Source organism: Micropterus salmoides, unplaced genomic scaffold (assembly GCF_014851395.1).
Source record: "Micropterus salmoides isolate LMB-PRFRI ecotype aquatic unplaced genomic scaffold, ASM1485139v1 Ms_hic_scaffold_16, whole genome shotgun sequence".
Classification (NCBI taxonomy): domain Eukaryota; kingdom Metazoa; phylum Chordata; class Actinopteri; order Centrarchiformes; family Centrarchidae; genus Micropterus; species Micropterus salmoides.
In genome coordinates this window covers 31,733,893-31,752,326 of record NW_024040707.1, presented here as the reverse complement: position 1 = coordinate 31,752,326, position 18,434 = coordinate 31,733,893, and positions in this window count along the sequence as shown.

The following is an 18,434-nucleotide window of genomic DNA, read 5'->3' as shown; positions in this document are numbered from 1 at the left end:
GGAGCACCAAAACCTACCCTGACAACACCGGCCATGTGCCCCAGAGACTCCCGAATGCCCCCACTGTGAGAGAGCCAGCAGGGGGAAGCAGCGGGAGCCCCACCCCTGCCGAAGAGGGCCCAGGCGAGGAGAGGAGACAACGGGCCCCCAGGCCCAGGGACACACCATCCGCCCAGAAATGAGCAAAAGCCTGAAGCCCAAGTCCCCATATCCCTAGGTCCAGAGCGGGCCCCCACACCAGCCCACCCCAGATCAAGCAAGGCCGTCACCAACCCCGCGGCACCCCCGACGTCCCGGGGCTCCACGGGCAGGACACGAGGCCAATGAGAATCCCCCCCACTCCTTCAACCCCTCTGCCTGCCTCTGTAAATGTATTGGTTTGTGTTGGATTGGTTTGCATGTCATGAAGTGTTGTATGGTGGAGTAAAGATAAGGTGTGGGGTAACTAAGGTGCAGTTAAAATTGGACGGTATTGTGACACAGGCACCCCACAACTGTCAGGTAGTGGAGCCCATAGATCATCACCGGCGGCCATCTTGTCACAGGCAAGCTTTCTAGCGTTCTCTATGGTACCTAATGTAAGGTGAGTGATCAGCACGAACACAAATACTCTTATCTCGCTGAAATCTTGACGGATTTACAAACGGTTTGGTTTCTTACAAACGTTATTAACGTGGCTATAATTCTGAACATGTTGAAATTGCAGATTTTCTTTTCGAAAAATGACTTAATCGTGCAGCATAGTTGTCTATCACGGCTACTTGCGCAAGTTATCAAGGCTGAGACCACAATCGAGCTGTTCAATTATATAGGTTTTACTGACACCAATAACGATTTTATGACAACTAATCTTTTGTCTAAATTACAATCTTTGTGGATGTGGTTGTAGTTATTAGCTGACTAATAACAAGAAGCTTTGAGTGAGACCTAGTAGCATCTAATGTTACAGTTTAGCAGCTAACGTTACAGTTTAGCAGCTAACGTTACAGTTTCGCTGCTAACGTTACCCAGCAATTTTACATCAGTGGAAGAGGCAGAATTGCTCTTTCTTTTAAATATAACTTAAGTTGCACATGATTTCCAATCAGTCTGGTTTGTTAAAAACATCTTACATTATGTTACAGGAAATTGCTGGCTTTATAAGGAAGATGCCAGACTTTTGTGCAGCCTACGGATGCTCCAATCGCCATAGTCTCAAAACGAGAGCCCGTGGGATCACCTTTCACCTGTAAGATATGACAATATTATGATTTATATTTGGGATAATCGCTAGTTACTTGTGTATCATTGACATTTAATCACATATTGATATACCGATCTTATACACCTTCAATTATTGTTGGTCTCTTTAGTTTTTGTTTCTGCAAGTTATATTTTGTGTTGTTTGTTAGACACTCAAAACTTCTTTACTTTATTTTAGCTGGTAGCAACAAGAAGCACAACCACCTCTGGAAGAGCGGAAGACAACCTGTCAATGGACTTGTCTCAGGATGTACCTCAGCCTGATGTTGTGAGTGTTTGCATGTGGAATGTCAAACAAATGAGAGCATCATGTGGTTTGTTATATTAAATACTTTATCTTGATGGTACCCAGAAAGGTCTATGATGGTGTTAGCAGTCTAAGAGCCCAATATTATTTGAGGTGGTACTCTGTGCAAAACGTTTGAGAACTACTTGCGGACTTGCTCTGTCGCTCATACACTTGAATGAATAAATGTGTGAACATTGAAACTAAACCCTTGGTAGGCAACCTTTACAATTAGAAGAGCCATTTTTGTCCAGAGCCACAAAACATATTTTTGCCTTATAAGTGGACAAGCCTATACAATTTCTTAAATGTATGCTGTTGTGTTTTCTGTTGGAGAATTGGAGAATCTTGTATTTAGACTCACAGAATTGAAAAGTGAAGATTGAATTGTTAAAAAAGTAACTTATTAATTTCCATATTACTATTATTTATATATTTGTATATTTTGGCAAAACAACAGGGAGCCACTGGAGAGAGGAGTTTGAGCCGCAAGCGGCAGGCCACTGACCACTTGTATGCATTGCCTGCTTGCCCTAAGGCTATAAAGGCCAAACTTGAAGAAGCCTCAGCGAGAGTGAGGAAACTGCAGCGGGAGATGAGTAATGCCTTGAGGAGAGAAAAGAGGGCCAAGATGAACATGCGGGTTCTTCTGGAGGAACTGAAGGAGAGAAATCTCATCAACGACAAGCTAAGAGTCAACCTTGAATGCTATTAAGGTAAAACATTGAATATTTTGTGTATTTTATGTTCTTTGTTGACTTCTTAGTTACTATTAAAAGGATACCCACTGAATCACTTTTGCTAATTGAATTTCAGATCTTCCAGTTCATCTCCTGTCGAGGCAGGGCGTAGAGTACACCAAGGCCCAGAGAGATTTTGCCCTTACGCTCCATCTGCATGGTCCAAAGGCATATCACTACCTGAGAGATACCCTGCATATTCACCTGCCACATCCCAGTTCATTGCAAAGGTATTTTTCATGATGTCTAATTTTATACTGAATTACATTAAGCACTACAGACAATATTATCATGAATGGTTAAACTTACTGATCTAACAGCTCATGTCTCATGTTGATACATGTTGATATTATAGCTATTTTTTGTATGTCCAGTGTCCACAATAGGGATGCTTGGGTTAGTGGTCAAATGGCTACGTGGTTAAATGGCTACTTTTTAATTTTACTAAGGTGGCTGAGTTCTCTTGATGCCAGACCTGGTCTCAATAAAATTATGTTGGACATGCTGGAAAGACGGCGTCAGGAAGATCAAGTCAAGTACGGATGTGTCACTCTGATGCTGGATGCCATGTCCATCAAAAATCACGTCCAGTATGATCCTCAGACACAAACAATGTTTGGATATGTGGACATGGGGGATCGATTGAATGAGACTGACATGGCTTCCGATGTTCTTGTGTTTACGGTGGTTGGGCTTCAAGGTTATTGGAAAGCTCCAATTGCATATTATTTGACCAAGTAGCTCACACCACAATCACTGACAGTCTTAGTAGAGCATGCATTAGAAGAGCTGCATCGTCGTCAGATAAGAGTGGTGTGCATGACAATGGATGGTCACGCATCCAATGTCAGTATGTGCGCTCAACTTGGGTGCGATCTAAAAGCAGACCCCTGTGAGCCCTTGAAGACCCATTTCCCTCATCCAGTAACCCATGACGATGTTTTTGTTATGATGGCGCAATATGTTGCAGGTACATGTTCATTGTTGCCTACATTATTTTGCATATTTGCTCTGGTTGACTCTCTCTGCTTTTTATACATTTTGATTGTATTTATATAATTGTGCAGAATATGGTGCTTTACATTTGACGTGTGCAGTGAAAAAACAAATCTGATTCTGCAGGCATACAGCCCAATTAGAAGCATAACTGGCAGTATCAATTGGAAGTACATAGTACATCTGAACAATGTCCAAAAGAAAAGTGGACTACATGCGGCCAACAGAGTCACAGATAAGCATGTGAACTTTGCTAATCAGAAGATGAAGGTATGTTTGTATGATGATTAATGTATAGAGGGCCGCAATAGTAATGGGCTCTAGGGCTTTATTGTTTTTTTAATACTTTTTGATGTTTGTATCTTGTAGCGCTAATGGGCACTTCATTTCTCCTTTTAAACTCAATCAAGGTCTACCTGGCTGCTCCGACTTTGAGTAGCTCTGTGGCAGTGGCGCTCCGCACGTTGCAGAAGGTGGGCTATGCAGAGTTCAAAGATTGTGAGGCTACTTCAGAATTCATTAAGGTAATGCAGCTAGGGATTTGCATCATTGACTAAAATCATTTCCAACATTTGAGTGATTAATTGCTTTAACCCCTTTAACCCTTTAACGCTCACCCTCCCTTTGTGGTTGGTCTGTTGGTCAGCAATCCCAAAACAAGGGTGGTTGTTAAAATGTGAATGCCACCAGGATTAACCCTTTATCTTTTTCTTTTTTTCAATTTGGGCATCGGAAACCATCCTCAAATTCAACAATATGCAAGAACTTGGATAAAACTGTTTATACCTACCTAATACTTACATCAGAAGAACCGTTATTGTCACATCTCAGATTTACAGGTTTAAAGCAGCGCAGAAATTTAATTTAAAAAAGCATAGCCACAGAGGAAATGTAGAGAAATCAAACTATGCCTCATACTTGGGTGTTTACTATCTGATACCTGTTGATACTCAGTTATAGTGATGTTTTCAGTGCTTCCAATTAATTTAGATATTTCTTTATAGATAACAGACAGGCTGTTTGACATCTTGAACAGTCGCAATCCCAGAGCCAAAGGGTTCAAAGCCCCCCTTGGTTCTAGGAACTGGACAAGCACCAGGGAGTTCTTGTCAAAAGCCAGGGGGTAAACCCCTTTACCGAACAAAGAAGTCTTTTAAAATAGTGACTGTTGTATTAGTGATGCACTGACACCATTTGTAGTCGCCAATACCCAGTACAAATCCTTTATTATAATTAAATTATGAGAATGAGACTGCTGATTTAGAAAATATGGGTTTATTTTATTCTTCGTTAGATGTATACAAGTAGTCAATTTACAAATCATTAAATTATCTAAGGTAAAACTCTACCGGTTTCAGCGCATCCCTCAAGTCCATGATATAAGTTCATGAGATGCTCTGTTCTCTTGTTTATCTATCTTCTGCATGGAGTTCAGATGCTCTGTCCTCCTGTCTGCATGGAGTTCATGAGATGCTTTGTTCTCTTGTTTATCTATCTTCTGCATCGAGTTCAGATGCCAAGCCGTGTGAAAATCGGTAGAAAATTGAGGAAGTTATGGTTATTTGAAAAGTACATGCACCATTAAAACACAATGTAACGAGTGAGCGAGCTGCCTGTGACAAGTTGGCTGCCAGGTGCAGACGTCGACCTCCATTGGCCGGCAGCGCGGACGAGACATCTAGCCTTTATTATGGATATCTATGGTGGAGCCTCCCATGCAATGTTAATGCTTTTAAAGCAGGTATGACGTTTGATGCTGGTACTGATGAATGGCATATCGGAAATTTTAATTTCCTTACAGAATGTTTGTTCTATGTCCATCCATGTCCAGGGGGCTCTGATTGATCCATTTTGAGATATATTGTAGTCTATTGGACAGGAAGTTGTGTGATAAAAATTTGGCAGTTCTAAACCACCACAGTCTTTTGCTTTTTGCATAGTTTTTAAACTGATTCGTGGGGGTTTATTTTTCCACAAAAATTTAGAGATGTTTAAGTCCAGTGATTTACTCCAGTGATTTACTCCAGTTAATGGAGTCTGAGATAGATGAGAATTTATCTATAAGTGTGAATTTCTCAGAAAGAGAAGTTTGTGAGTTTAGGAGGAAAAGTAATACATCATAAAGACATATCTTGTGGTGTATATTTTCTGTTTTAATCCCTTTAATATTATTATTTTGTCTGATAGCAGCTGCTAGCGGTTCTTAAAATAGCAAATAGCGAGTGAGAGAGTGGGCAACCCTGCCTGGTACCCCTCTGGAGACTAAAGCATGGAGAAGTATGATCATTTGTTTTGACAGAAGCTCTTGGGGAACTGTATAAGATTTTAATTCAATCTATGAAAGAGTTTCCAAATCCAAATTTATATAAAGTAGCGAATAGAAATTTCCAATTTACTCTGTCAAATGCTTTCTCTGCATCTAAAGAAACAACTGTAGTTTCCAGGTTATGAATAGTGGCATAGTCTATTACATTAAGTAACCTGCGTGTATTGTTGGTGGAGTGCCTGCCCTTAATAAATCCTGTTTGGACAGAGTGTATTATACCAGGAGTGACTTTCTCTAGCCTTCTTGCTAGGGTTTTGCAGATGATTTTAAGATCTGCGTAAATAAGTGATATTGGGCGATAACTGGACGGGAGTGTGGGGTCTGTCTGGTTTAAGGAGCAGGCTGATATTAGCAGAGTTAATTTTTGGAGGCAACATGCAAGTACCCCTAATTTGCATAATTATCCTATAGAATGTGGGTGCAAGTATTTCCTAGAATTCCATGTAGAATTCAGCCAGAAAACCATCTGGCCCAGGGGCTTTATTATTCGGCATATGTAAGAGAGCTTCCTGGAGTTCAGCCATTGTCTCATCATCTAACCTTGGCAAATCTATATTGTTCAGAAATGCATCGATTTTAGAGCTAGATGGATCAATTTGTGATGTATATAAGTTTTTATAATAATCTCTGAATGCATTGTTGATTTCTTCTGGGTTATAAGTCAGATTCCCAGCTGAGTCCTTTAAGGAGGAAATTGTTATTTTTTCTTTATTCAATTTCAATTGGCTGGCTAAGAATCTGCTGGATTTATTGCCATGTTCAAAGTTCTTCAAGCGTAGTCTTGAAATGGGTCTTTTTATTAATAATTTCATTGAATTCAAGTTTTGATTTTCTCAGATCAAATCCATGACAACCCAGAGTTGAGACCAGGAGGCAGAGTCGCAGTCTAACACACTTCTCTGCCCTTCTAATTCAGCAGTTACCCACCCTAAACCCTATGCAGAGTCGCAGTCTAACACACTTCTCTGCTCCTCCATTTCAGGAGTTACTTAGTGAAAACCTATAGTGACTGTCTCCCGACCATCGAAATTATTTAAATCAAAGGTAAACAGAAGAGGAGCTGTGCATAAAAACCTCATAAAAATTAGAGCAATAGTGCAAACGAATAGGAGAGTTAAATGTCGACTCTTAAACATCAAATCTCTCTCTTCTAAAGGTGTACTAGTAAATGAACTAATGTCAGATTATGATATTGATTTATTTTGTCTTACTGAAACCTGGCTGGGTGATGGAGAATATGTTAGCCTAAATGAATCCACCCCTCCCAGTCATATTAATACTCACATTCCTCGAGGCACAGGCCGAGGAGGTGGAGTTGCAGCTATCTTCGACTCCAGCCTACTAATCAGCTCTAAACCTAAACTAAATTATAACTCATTTGAAAGCCTTGTTCTTAGTCTTTCACACCCAAGTTGGAAATCACTGCAACCAATTATTTTTGTTATAGTGTACCGAGCACCTGATCCGTACTTTGAATTCTTATCTGAATTTGCAATTTTGTCAACTTTAGTCCTTAAAATAGTTTATTTGAGGATTTTCAGTCAGGTTCATCATAGCACAGACAGCACTGGTGAAAATTACTAACAACCTCCTTATTGCATCAGACAAAGGACTTGTCTCAGTACTGGTTTTATTAGATCTGATACCATTGACCATCAGATCCTATATTGCAGAGACTGGAACATTTCATTGGCATTAAAGGAACCGCTCTAAGCTGGTTTAAGTCCTTTTTTTACATGATCGATTTCAGTTTGTACATGTTAACAATGAGTCCTCCATGCACGCCAAAGTTAGTCATGGAGTTCCTCAAGGATCTGTCCTCGGACCAGTCCTGTTCACTTTATATATGCTTCCTTTAGACAATATTATCAGGAAATATTCCATAAACTTTCATTGTTATGCAGATGATACTCAGTTATATCTATCGATCAAGCCAGATGAAACTCATCAGTTAGCTAAACTTCAAATGTGCCTTCAGGATATTAAAACCTGGATGACCTGTAATTTTCTAATGTTAAACTCAGATGAAACTGAAGTTATTGTTCTGGGGCCTAAGCACCTCCGTGACGCATTATCTAAAGATATAGTTTCCCTTGATGGCATCACCCTGGCCTCCAGCACCACTGTGAGGAATCTTGGAGTTATCTTTGATCAGGACATGTCGTTTAAGTCTCACATTAAGCAAATTTCAAGGACCGCCTTTTTTCACCTACATAATATTGTGAAAATCAGGAACATACTGTCTAAAAATGATGCAGAAAATCTAGTCCATGCATTTGTTACTTCTAGGCTGGATTACTGCAATTCCTTATTATCAGGCTGCTCGAAAAAGTCCGTTAAGACTCTTCAGCTGATCCAGAATGCTGCAGCACGTGTTCTGAGAGGAAACAGGAAAAGAGATCATATTTCTCCTGTCTTAGCTTCTTTGCATCGGCTTCCAGTAAAATCCAGAATAGAATTTAAAATCATTCTTCTTACCTACAAAGCTCTTAATGGTCAGGCACCATCTTATCTTAAAGAGCTCATAGTACCTTACTACCCCACCAGAGCACTGCGCTCCCAGAATGCACGGTTACTTGTGGTTCCTAGAGTCTCCAAAAGTAGACGAGGAGCCAGAGTGTTCAGCTATCAAGCTCCTCTCCTGTGGAACTATGTTCCAATTTGGGTTCAGGAGGCAGACACCATCTCCACATTTAAGAGTAGGCTTAAGACTTTCCTCTTTGATAAAGCTTATAGTCAGGGCTGGCTCAGGTGAGTCCTGAACCATCCCTTAGTTATGCTGCTATAGGCCTAGACTGCCGGGGGACTTGCACTGAGGTCCTCTCTCCTCTACTTTCTCTCCCTCTCTATGCAACCTCATCCCATTAATGCATGTTACTAACTCAACTACTCCCCTTTCCGGTAGTCTTGTGCTTTCTCATCCCTCTCCTCTCTCCTCCTATCACTTCCTGCAGGTGTTTCTGGCTCTGGAACTGTGGAGTCTGGATCTGTGGTTGCGAGTCACCTGCTGCCCCCGTGTTCCTGCTCGACACCCTCTGCTACAACTATTGTTACTAGTCCTATTGTTATTATTGTTATTATAATCATTAACATTACGATTATTATCATTAACACTACTGTAAATATCTGTACCATTATTCATTCAGTCTATAGCAACATCACCTTTACTGTCTGTACCTCTGTGTGTATATTGTGTAGGCTGCCTCCCTCCCCTCTCCCTCTCTCTCTCTCTCTCTCTCTCTTCCATTCCAGCATTATAACCTTATTCCATCTGTGAAACATTGTGATGGTGGTAGTATCATGATCTGGGCTTGTTGTGTTGCATGTGGGCTGCCATTTTTGATGGAACAATAAATTCTGAATTTTAATAGCAAATTCTCAATGAAAAGTTTAGGACATCTGTCCATATACTGAATAAGAGAACGTGGGTCATACAGTAAGACAACTACCCTAAGCGCAGAAGTTGCTCTACCAAAAAAGGGTTAAAGAAGAATAAAGTGAATTTTTTGGAACGGCCAAGTCAAAGTTCTAAACTTAAAATGATCGAAGGGTGAGGATGTTAGCAGCTCATGTGAGGAAGCCCACCAACATCCATGAGTTGAAGCTGTTCTGTATAGAGAAATGAGCTGAGATTCCTCCAAGTCGATGAGCAGGACTGTTCAACAGTTGCTTGAATGTTTGCAGTTATTGCTGCACAGGGGGGTCAGACCAGATCCTAAAAGCAAAGGTTCACATACTTTTACAACTCTACAGATATGCAACATTAGATTGTTTTTCTCAATGAATTAAAGACGATTTGAATTAAAAAGATAATATTTTTGTCTTATTTGTGGAAGTTGGAACATAATTAAACCATAAAAGAACAGGCTGTCACCGCTGAGAATGTCTTCTCTGGACGTCAGTCAGGTCTGTGAGGCCAAATTTTAAATGTCCTGGCTGATATTGTGCAGTATCCTTAAATCTTTTCATTTCAAGCAAAAACTATTAAAGTTAAAAAGCAAAAAAACTACCATGGCATGTGGCACCGTAACTTCTTATTGTGTCCCTCAAAGTATTGACCAAATACTCCACCCCTGTTATTGCAAGAGGCAAAGCTTCCTCTCTGCAAATGCTGACCACCCAGTGTTCACCTGATCATCAGTCAGGGCCACAGTGCTGACTTTGTATGTGTGGGCATACTTGCTGAGGCCCAGCAGGTCTTATTGCTGGCAGCTTTTCTGTACAGGTAACTTCAGCTTTTTCAAGGTTTTCCTCATCTATGTGTTTTCTGAATAATATGTACACACATAAATACCAATTTGTTTACTCATAAAAGAAAGAGCTGCCCTCATAAATAGTAGATTTAAAACAGCTTAATCCTGAGAGTTTTTCCCTTGTGAAAGCATGGATGTTGTTAACACATTTAACAACACACTGTTTAACAATAATTCATGGAGGTAGGAACTGCTCAGGCAGGTTTGTGCACTAAAATGTTACCACATTTGTGAGATTACAGAGGACGACATTAGGATGCCAAAGACAATGGTGAACAATTGGGTTTGGTGAAAGGTCAAAGTTTAATGAAAAAGCCAAAGTAGTCTATTTTGCTTTCTAACTTTGCATTTGTTAGCATACTATTGTAGAATATCAGCCAGAACATTATGTAATATGGCCTCACAGACCTGACGTCCTGAGAAGACATTCTCTGAGTTGACAGCCTGTTTTTTTGAAAAATGTAATTATGTGTTGGCAAACATGATTAGGGTACTCACTTTGTTGAGTGGTTGGGGCATAAGGGCTCAGATAATGGCTGCCACAGTGCACAATATTGGGTTTAAGAGAACATGACGAGAAGTTTAACACTATTTTGAAGAAATTTGAAGTGTTCTGTCTGAGTGATTGTCCTCTGTGAGTGCGCTGTGCGCTTTCTCCCATCCGAACTGTGCTGGGAGTGGCCGCGGCTCACGCTGGCCCTGCTCTGTGCGCAGCTGATGCGGCCCCTGTCATGACCTCGTCTGCGGGGCCCCCCATTCTGTCCCCGGAGGCGCAGCACTCTAAGCTGTGGGCCTCACAGGACCTTGGTTCTCTGTGCTGAAGAAAAGGCACTATGGGAGCCAATTGCCAGGTCTCACCATTGTTTATATATAAGGTGCGGATGTAGGAGAGTGCTACACTTGTGCGTAGGGGTAAACCCAATAGCCATAGCCTTAGAGGGCTGCGCCTATACTAGAATCTGGAGTTAAAATACGTAACTATCCTGGTGCCTAAACCTAATCAAACAGCGACCGTTTTGTAAGTCACGTGACATAACTCAACTTACGTAATCATGACCAGGTCCTGTAAGTCTGTCGTTAGTACTCTCCAACGGTTATGTTGTTTTGGGAGTCATTGGCAAATGTCATTGGCCTGCCTCAGCTCCACCCCTTTGCCCATTTTTGGATTGTCCAAAGTTAGGCCCTGCCAAGATGGTGATGCTTAAACCGCTGGGAGCTGTCCACACTTTCACAACAGCTTTTCAGAAACCTGTGGGTGACACAGGGTGACCAGATGAGAACAGGTGAAAATAAAAACAACACGCTAAAATGTATTCTTTTTGTTCATGAACTCTTGTATCTGTCATTATAAAAAACACAACAACTGTTGGTATGTAACAGAGGGTAAATCATGATCTTTTACTTTAATTTTATTTAATTTTATTAATTCCATAAGTGTGGCATCTGATCTCTCCTCTGTGACTGCCTGAAGCTACACTTCCCCTGTCCTTGCGATTGTAACTTCCACTAACCAATAAAAAAACAAAAAGGGGTAAAGAACATGAGTGTTACTTTGTGGCTATAACAACGTTGTTGACATAATGTACAGATAACCTGCAGCCCCTGCTGGAGCAAGAGAACTACACATTGATCAGTATTTAATGTTTAATTAGGCTATAATTAAAACTCATGTTAAGTCTAATTTTTGGGACAAACTGGACAGGAGTCGGGACAACCGCTCATAATTCGGGAGTGTCCCGAATTTTTCATGACATCTGGTCACTGTAGGGTGACGTTACAGACACCATGTCCATGTTTAGCACAGTCTGTAGTCCAGACCTTGCACCCACTCCACAGAGTAGATTGACATGAAACAGATGTTTCTTGGCTGAAAAAGAGGGTTGTCACTAAATCACACAAATCTCCTTCTATATGTCATGAGCATATTAACAGCATCTGTAATGATGAATGGGGGCCCTAACCTATGAAATAAAACAGGTTTTTATATCCTATAAAACTAGGGGTTTACTGACATCACATTTGATTGGATAAGGTTTATGTTTACGCAGGATGAAGATTTAATGTTTTTCAGAAAAAGCAGGATTTTATATATAAATACTCACATATTTGACATATACCAAATGGTAAAAGAACAATTAACACAGTGTGAAAAGTTTTTCTTTATTAAACTTATATCAGTTGAACTTGATTGCAAAGTAAAGGTTTTAAAATTTTAAGATTTAAAAAGAGGTTGATTGAATCCAGCCGCCTGTGTGTGAGTCAGCCTGAGTGTGACTAAAGGGCTTTCTGCCATATACACTACTATCTCCCCTCAGCGTCCAGGTAGCTGGAGGTGGCAGCTGCTCCGCCCCCGAGTACCGGGCCGTCTGATCAGCTTCCAGACTCCCACTCACCCTCCAGGAGTGACGAGTCAGCCTCCGCCACCAAGCCTGATTTAACCGTCGCTAACGTGGTGGGTGAGAGCTGACGGTCCTCTAGAGCTTTCAAAGGCTCTCTCCATCAAAGGCTGGATGACAACCTGAAAGCCACTAAGTGAAGGAGGAGAGGAGCATGTGTGTGCAGATAGTGGGAGACGAGTGATGTACATATGGGTGGTAGAACAAGAGACCGTGGAGAAAAATGGGCGAGAGAGACAGAGAGAGAGAGAGAGACACTGACAATATGAGAACAAAAGTTCAACTTTTTAAAGTCAGACTAGCTGATGTGACATGTTTGAGATCAAATTTCCCTCTAGATTTGCACGTCGTACTGTTTTTGTTCTCTTAGAAGCCAAACTAGATTCTCCATAAGCTTCTCTGATAAAGTTAGATTTTCATTTTTGGGGTGGGCAAGTACTCGAGTATCCATTACAGTACATGTACCTTTTTGAGTTTCATCAGAGTAAAATGTGTCCATTTTCTAATAAAAACTTGTTCTCTTACTGTTGTGATCAAAACATTGCTCTGAAGCTGAATTCTGAGACTGTTCTGTTCATAGTTTTCTAAATATGTATGTTTTCCCTATTCATTACATGATGACACACTTCCTTTTTTAGTAACATCACATAAATGAACTGGGCTGGTGCAAAACAGTGGTTCTAGGAAGACATACTGGCACTTTGACTCTTACTGGCTGACAGGTGAAACATCACAGACAAACCTACTGCTGCCAGATGTCACTGTACCTGCACAAAAAACACGTGGATGTCACAGTAGTATATACATATATGCAAACTAGCTTGTTTTAAACATACTGACACCTTAACTTTAAATCTACCATTCACATTAATTTATCGTTCGTCCTAATAATGTAGTTGAAGTGTGAACTTGTTATTGGCAAAGCAATATATCAGTCCAACCGTAACTACATATACAGTCACCATTTCTGCCTAGATTCTGTTGAAATCTCTTTCTCCAACTTGATAAGTGAGACACAGACAATACCACTTTAGCCTGAGTACATCCTGCTCTGTGAGACGTGTTGAGAACAGAATGGGGCCAAAAAAGGGATTAAAGTCAGTCTGAACGGCTAAAACAAGATGGCATTACAGACACACTGTCATGAGTGGTGTTTCATAAAGAGATATTGTCACTGCTTTTTAGTCACCAACAAACATGAGCAGAGCGTAGGACCTCACAGACTGGCAGACAGTCAAACCAGGGTCCATTCTCTCCTGACATATACATTTGTTCACCACCTCTCATGGATTTAGAAGCATTGAATGAATTTCAGTGTGGGCTGGTAGGAATTCACAACTGCAGTGATATTTTTAAATCCATAATGAACGCACTGAGGGGATTTTGTCAGGTATCCAATTCAGATGGCTGTGTCATTTTGGTGTGTACATCCAAAGCTGGCAGGGAACGGCATCACCTACGAGGGCGTCTGGATAGCAGTATCTTTGATGTCTTTGGCTCTCTTTAGCAGGTTGGCAGTTGGAGAGACATCACGCATTCGGATGCCAGCTGATATCTGCGGGACCCTGCGGCTTTCATCTAGGAAAATCTAAACCAGTTCATTCAATGTGCATACACAAGTCCTTCTTATCGGATACGTTGGCTTTGTTACAACTTGGATTTTATTTTTGTCGTTTTGACCGTCAGTCAGTGAGGATAATATTGTTCTCACCCACATAATTGCTGAGACCTGGAGCTTACAGTGAGGTACAATGGGCCAAACATGAGCAGTCAGACGATCAGGCAGGTTGTAAACAAGCAAATAGTTGTAGCAAAATTATCTAAAACAGAGGAAAACTGTGCGTATGGAAGGTCACTGCTGAAGCAGGAAATGGAGGTACTGAGTTCATTATTTCTAAACTTCAGTCATGTTGATGTCAGGAATATGATTTATTTTACTGACATTTTAGATCAGTTTCCAGTGGGATATTAGTGACTTTGCTGTTGTAAATCCTGTTGCTGCTCTAGAAACAACATTTAGTATGGGGGTATTTATGTTTCAGTATTATTTGTGTGAACAGATGAGCAATCTGTGTGTAAATGTGTAATCTGTAAATATAAAACACACAAATGAAGATTTGTAAACTCACAAAAAATATTTTGCAAATAGAAAACAAATTCCACAAATAATAAAAATATCTGTGAATATATTTAATAGTTTACAAATAAATGAACCACATATGTGAATATCTTCTTAACATTTACAACTTTCAAATAGGCATTCGTGAGTCCAGCTTTAATTTACAAATTGTTGAAAAGTATTTGTGAATACCTTCCAAACATTTGTCACTTTCAAACAGGCATTTGTGAGTCCCGCCTGTATTTGTCGATCTCAGTTCTTCACACATGGAGTTTTGAAACAAACTTTCTGCTGATGGAAAGAAAATCAACTCGTGTCATTCGGCTGTTTTCAGAGACCACGTGATGATGCCTGCTGACGCCCGCTGATGACGTCATTTCCACATTTCAAAGTAAGACGGCCTCCGAACTGCCTGAATGTGCCAGCTTGTTGCTATCGGGAAGGAAATATCAGCTGCTGTTTCAACCAAATGTGAATGCAGACTGAAATTCAACTGTGTTGTTGTGTCGGGAGAGGCAGCGATTCAAACCAGCGGTGAGTAAGAAATAGTATAATTATATAATATAACAATGTATTAAGCTATGAGCACAGGGAAAGTCCGCTAGCCGCTAGGCTAATTTCAGCAGTTTGAAAATGCCACAGGAGTTTGAAAATGCCACAGGCTCCAGCTAATGATGGTGTTTAGCAAAAAGCAAACCATGACTATGAGCCGAATGTTTGTTAAAAGTTGGTGTGATCTATGTTTGATGCGTGTTAGTGGACTGTACTGAATTTACATTTAACCATATACTTTTTTTCCTAGTATGGCCAAAACCGGAGTGGACATCGGTGGTAGTTCCTGTCCTGTGGTCAACACCAGCATCAAGAAGTGGACAAAAAGAAGAAGAACAACAACGAAATTAAGAATTCATAAGTCCTTAAGATATAAATCACAGTTTAATGCAAACAGCGCCTGGACAGTCGGAGGTGTGCACATAACAGAAAGCCATGATCTCTGTTACTGGTCTGGGACCAGTGTTGCCCCTGTATCTGACGCATTTCACAGCTACTAATGAATGAATGAATGACCACGCTACTTAAATTTCACACGCTCATCAATATGACTGCGACATTGATTTTTACTGCAACACTCGCTGATTTGGCTCCCTGTGAGTGCAGAGAGAGAGAGAGAGAGACGGAGTGAGTTGTGGGGCAGTTGCGTTGTCCAGCTCCAGAAACCGTAAAGAAAAGAACAGAAAGTTGTGAATACTTGTCATCATTCGGGAGAAATGTGACCCATGAGAGGACAATGAAAACGGGAGTCTCCCACGAGCTAACCGGAGCTAACCTCTGTTGCTCCATGTTTACTTCTGTAGCCTGCAACAGCGTGCTGCGTGGGATGTCGTGTTATTCTTCTGCACATGCGGGTCACTTTCAGGCCTTCCATTTTATATCACTAATTCTAAATTGTGACTAAAGTGTATTTATAACGACGCAGAGTCGATGGTTATATGGTGTGGTGTCCGAACAATAATGCTGCGATGATGATGAATCCGCTTGACACTGTTATAATAAAAGTTTATTAAATCAAGGAGTTCAGCATCAATTACAAGCTCTGCAGCAGCTTGGAGAGTGACCCAGCCCGATGGCCACTCTGTCTCTCTGTACATCAAACATAGCTTATATAGGATATGTTTCGGTATCTGTTAGGTACCATAGAAGGGTTTGAGTCTGCAAAATAAAGCTCAAACCCATAGAAGGGTACAGTACTATTCTGAGGTAACAAAACAAGGGGTAGATTCTATAGAAGGGTTCAGTCCCTACATAACCACCAATCACTGCTCTCCCCGTAGAAGGTCACTGACCCTCTGTCCTGCTGCTTCAGTGCTATTTTGAACTGTTATGAGTCAAATGCACAAATATTGTATACCACAATGGAACATGGTCGGAGATTCTTGGCGCACAGAGGTATAAACTGGTATTACTATTAGTTATAAAACATTAAATCAAAAAGTCATAATGACTTATGAACTTCGCTATAGCGCCTAATGCATGTTTTTAAGTGATTAAAACAATTGTTATAAGGTCTTATGGAAGCATTATATTGTGTTATAAATAAATAAATGCATAAGTCATTATAGCGATGACCTTCATAGAAAGTGTTACTGAACTTATCAGTGGTTTGCGCTGTGGCTCAGGAGGTCTGAGTCCCCCAAGTTGAACCCCAAGTTGCTCCTGATGGCTGTTCCATAGTTATTTACATCAAATACAAAACCTTGTTACCATAGCTTGTAACTGAAATGATGTAGCTAACCTGACCAAATACAATACAGCTCTACAGTTCCATTCCACAATTTCAAGTGTTATCTGACTTTTACCCACCTGAACTAAAAACATTAAAGGATGAGTTGGTTAACCAACTCATCCTTTAATGTTTTTAGGCAATTGGCAATTGTTTTTAGGCAACTGGCCAAACCTAGCCAATTGGCCCTCAGCGATGACTGCCAACTCAAGAAGCAGTGTCTATTAAGTAACTATGGTGTCTTACTTCAGTTGTGATAATAATATAAAAAAGAGCAATAAAAACATTAATTTGTCCCGCATCAGAAAGACAGCCACACTGCAGGGATGTGCATGTATTCTCTTTTACTGTATGATTTGTAATAAGAACAAGTTCAGAAAGTCATCCTGCACTGCAGCAGCTTATAAGACAGGCTGGAGTGGATAACTAACGTATCTTTCTCAAGTAATACAGTGATGTAGTAATGTGATATAGGCAATATGTATGTAACATATGTGTTACACGCCCCAGGTACAGGGCATGTGGACAGATGATAAAACTTGTAAAACAGGAGAAATGAATAACACAGAAACCTGCTGCGATTGGTATTGACGGTCTTGCCAGAATTTATTTAATATATACAGTAATTTAAGTCAATCAATAAAGTCCCTTTTTGCACATCACTCATTTTCAACTAAATTAGTACATTACATGTATCTGTCAATAAACACAGATTCATACACAATTAAGACAAATAATCCACCTACTCATCATACCTCCTTCGACTCATTAGAAGGGAGTGTGAACCTATCACATGCAGGGAAAATAAACATTTCACATACTGACAGGATAAATAAACTGTTTATCACAATCGTTCTGTAATAACTGACAGAGACGTTGCTGTCCTCAACGGCAGAGTATAAGTAACTTATTATAAGTTACTTATACTCTGCTATGCTGTATACAGTGACTACAAAAAAAACAACTTAAACACAAGAGATAATGAATCACTATACCTATTTATCGGTTTTGTGCTTTGTGTAACTTACTGACCTGTAAAACACGAGAAATTAATAACACAGAAACCTGCTGCCGTTGGTTTTGACGGTCTTGACAGAATAGCAAGATTCCGACAGCTACGTCATCAAAACAGTCCCCAACCGGCAGTAGGAAAGCGCTCTGCTTCCCCCTACTGTCTGTAGTGGAGTACATATTTGTAATGCTAAAACATTGGATCTTGTTAAATTAAACCAATAAAATGTGACCATACATTTGTGCACAATGTGCAATACAATACAATGTGAGTGTCACATATGGCCTATATGAAGTGGGATCAAGCATATCTAATGTTAAATGAGGTACAGAGGAACCTTGTAAGTGTCCACTGTTCTCCTATAGGCCTACTCTAATTACACAGTAACAACATTACACACATTCTTCCTCTGTATTTACACAGAAACAACAAGACGTGGGGTGGATTATAAAGGGATTTTATTAAGTAGTTTGCATTAAACTGTGATTTATATCTTAAAGACTTATTCAATTCTTAATTTTGTGGTTGTTCTTTTTGTCCACTTCTTGATGCTGGTGTTGACCACAGGACAGGAACTACCACCGATGTCCACTTGGCTTTTGGCCATGCTAGGAAAAAAAGTATATGGTTAAATGTAAAATCAGTACAGTCCACTACCACGCATCGAGCATAGATCACACCAACTTTTAACAAACATTCAGCTCATAGTCATGGTTTGCTTTTTGCTAAACACCATCATTAGCTAAAGACAGCCGAATGACACAAGTCGATTTTCTTTCCATC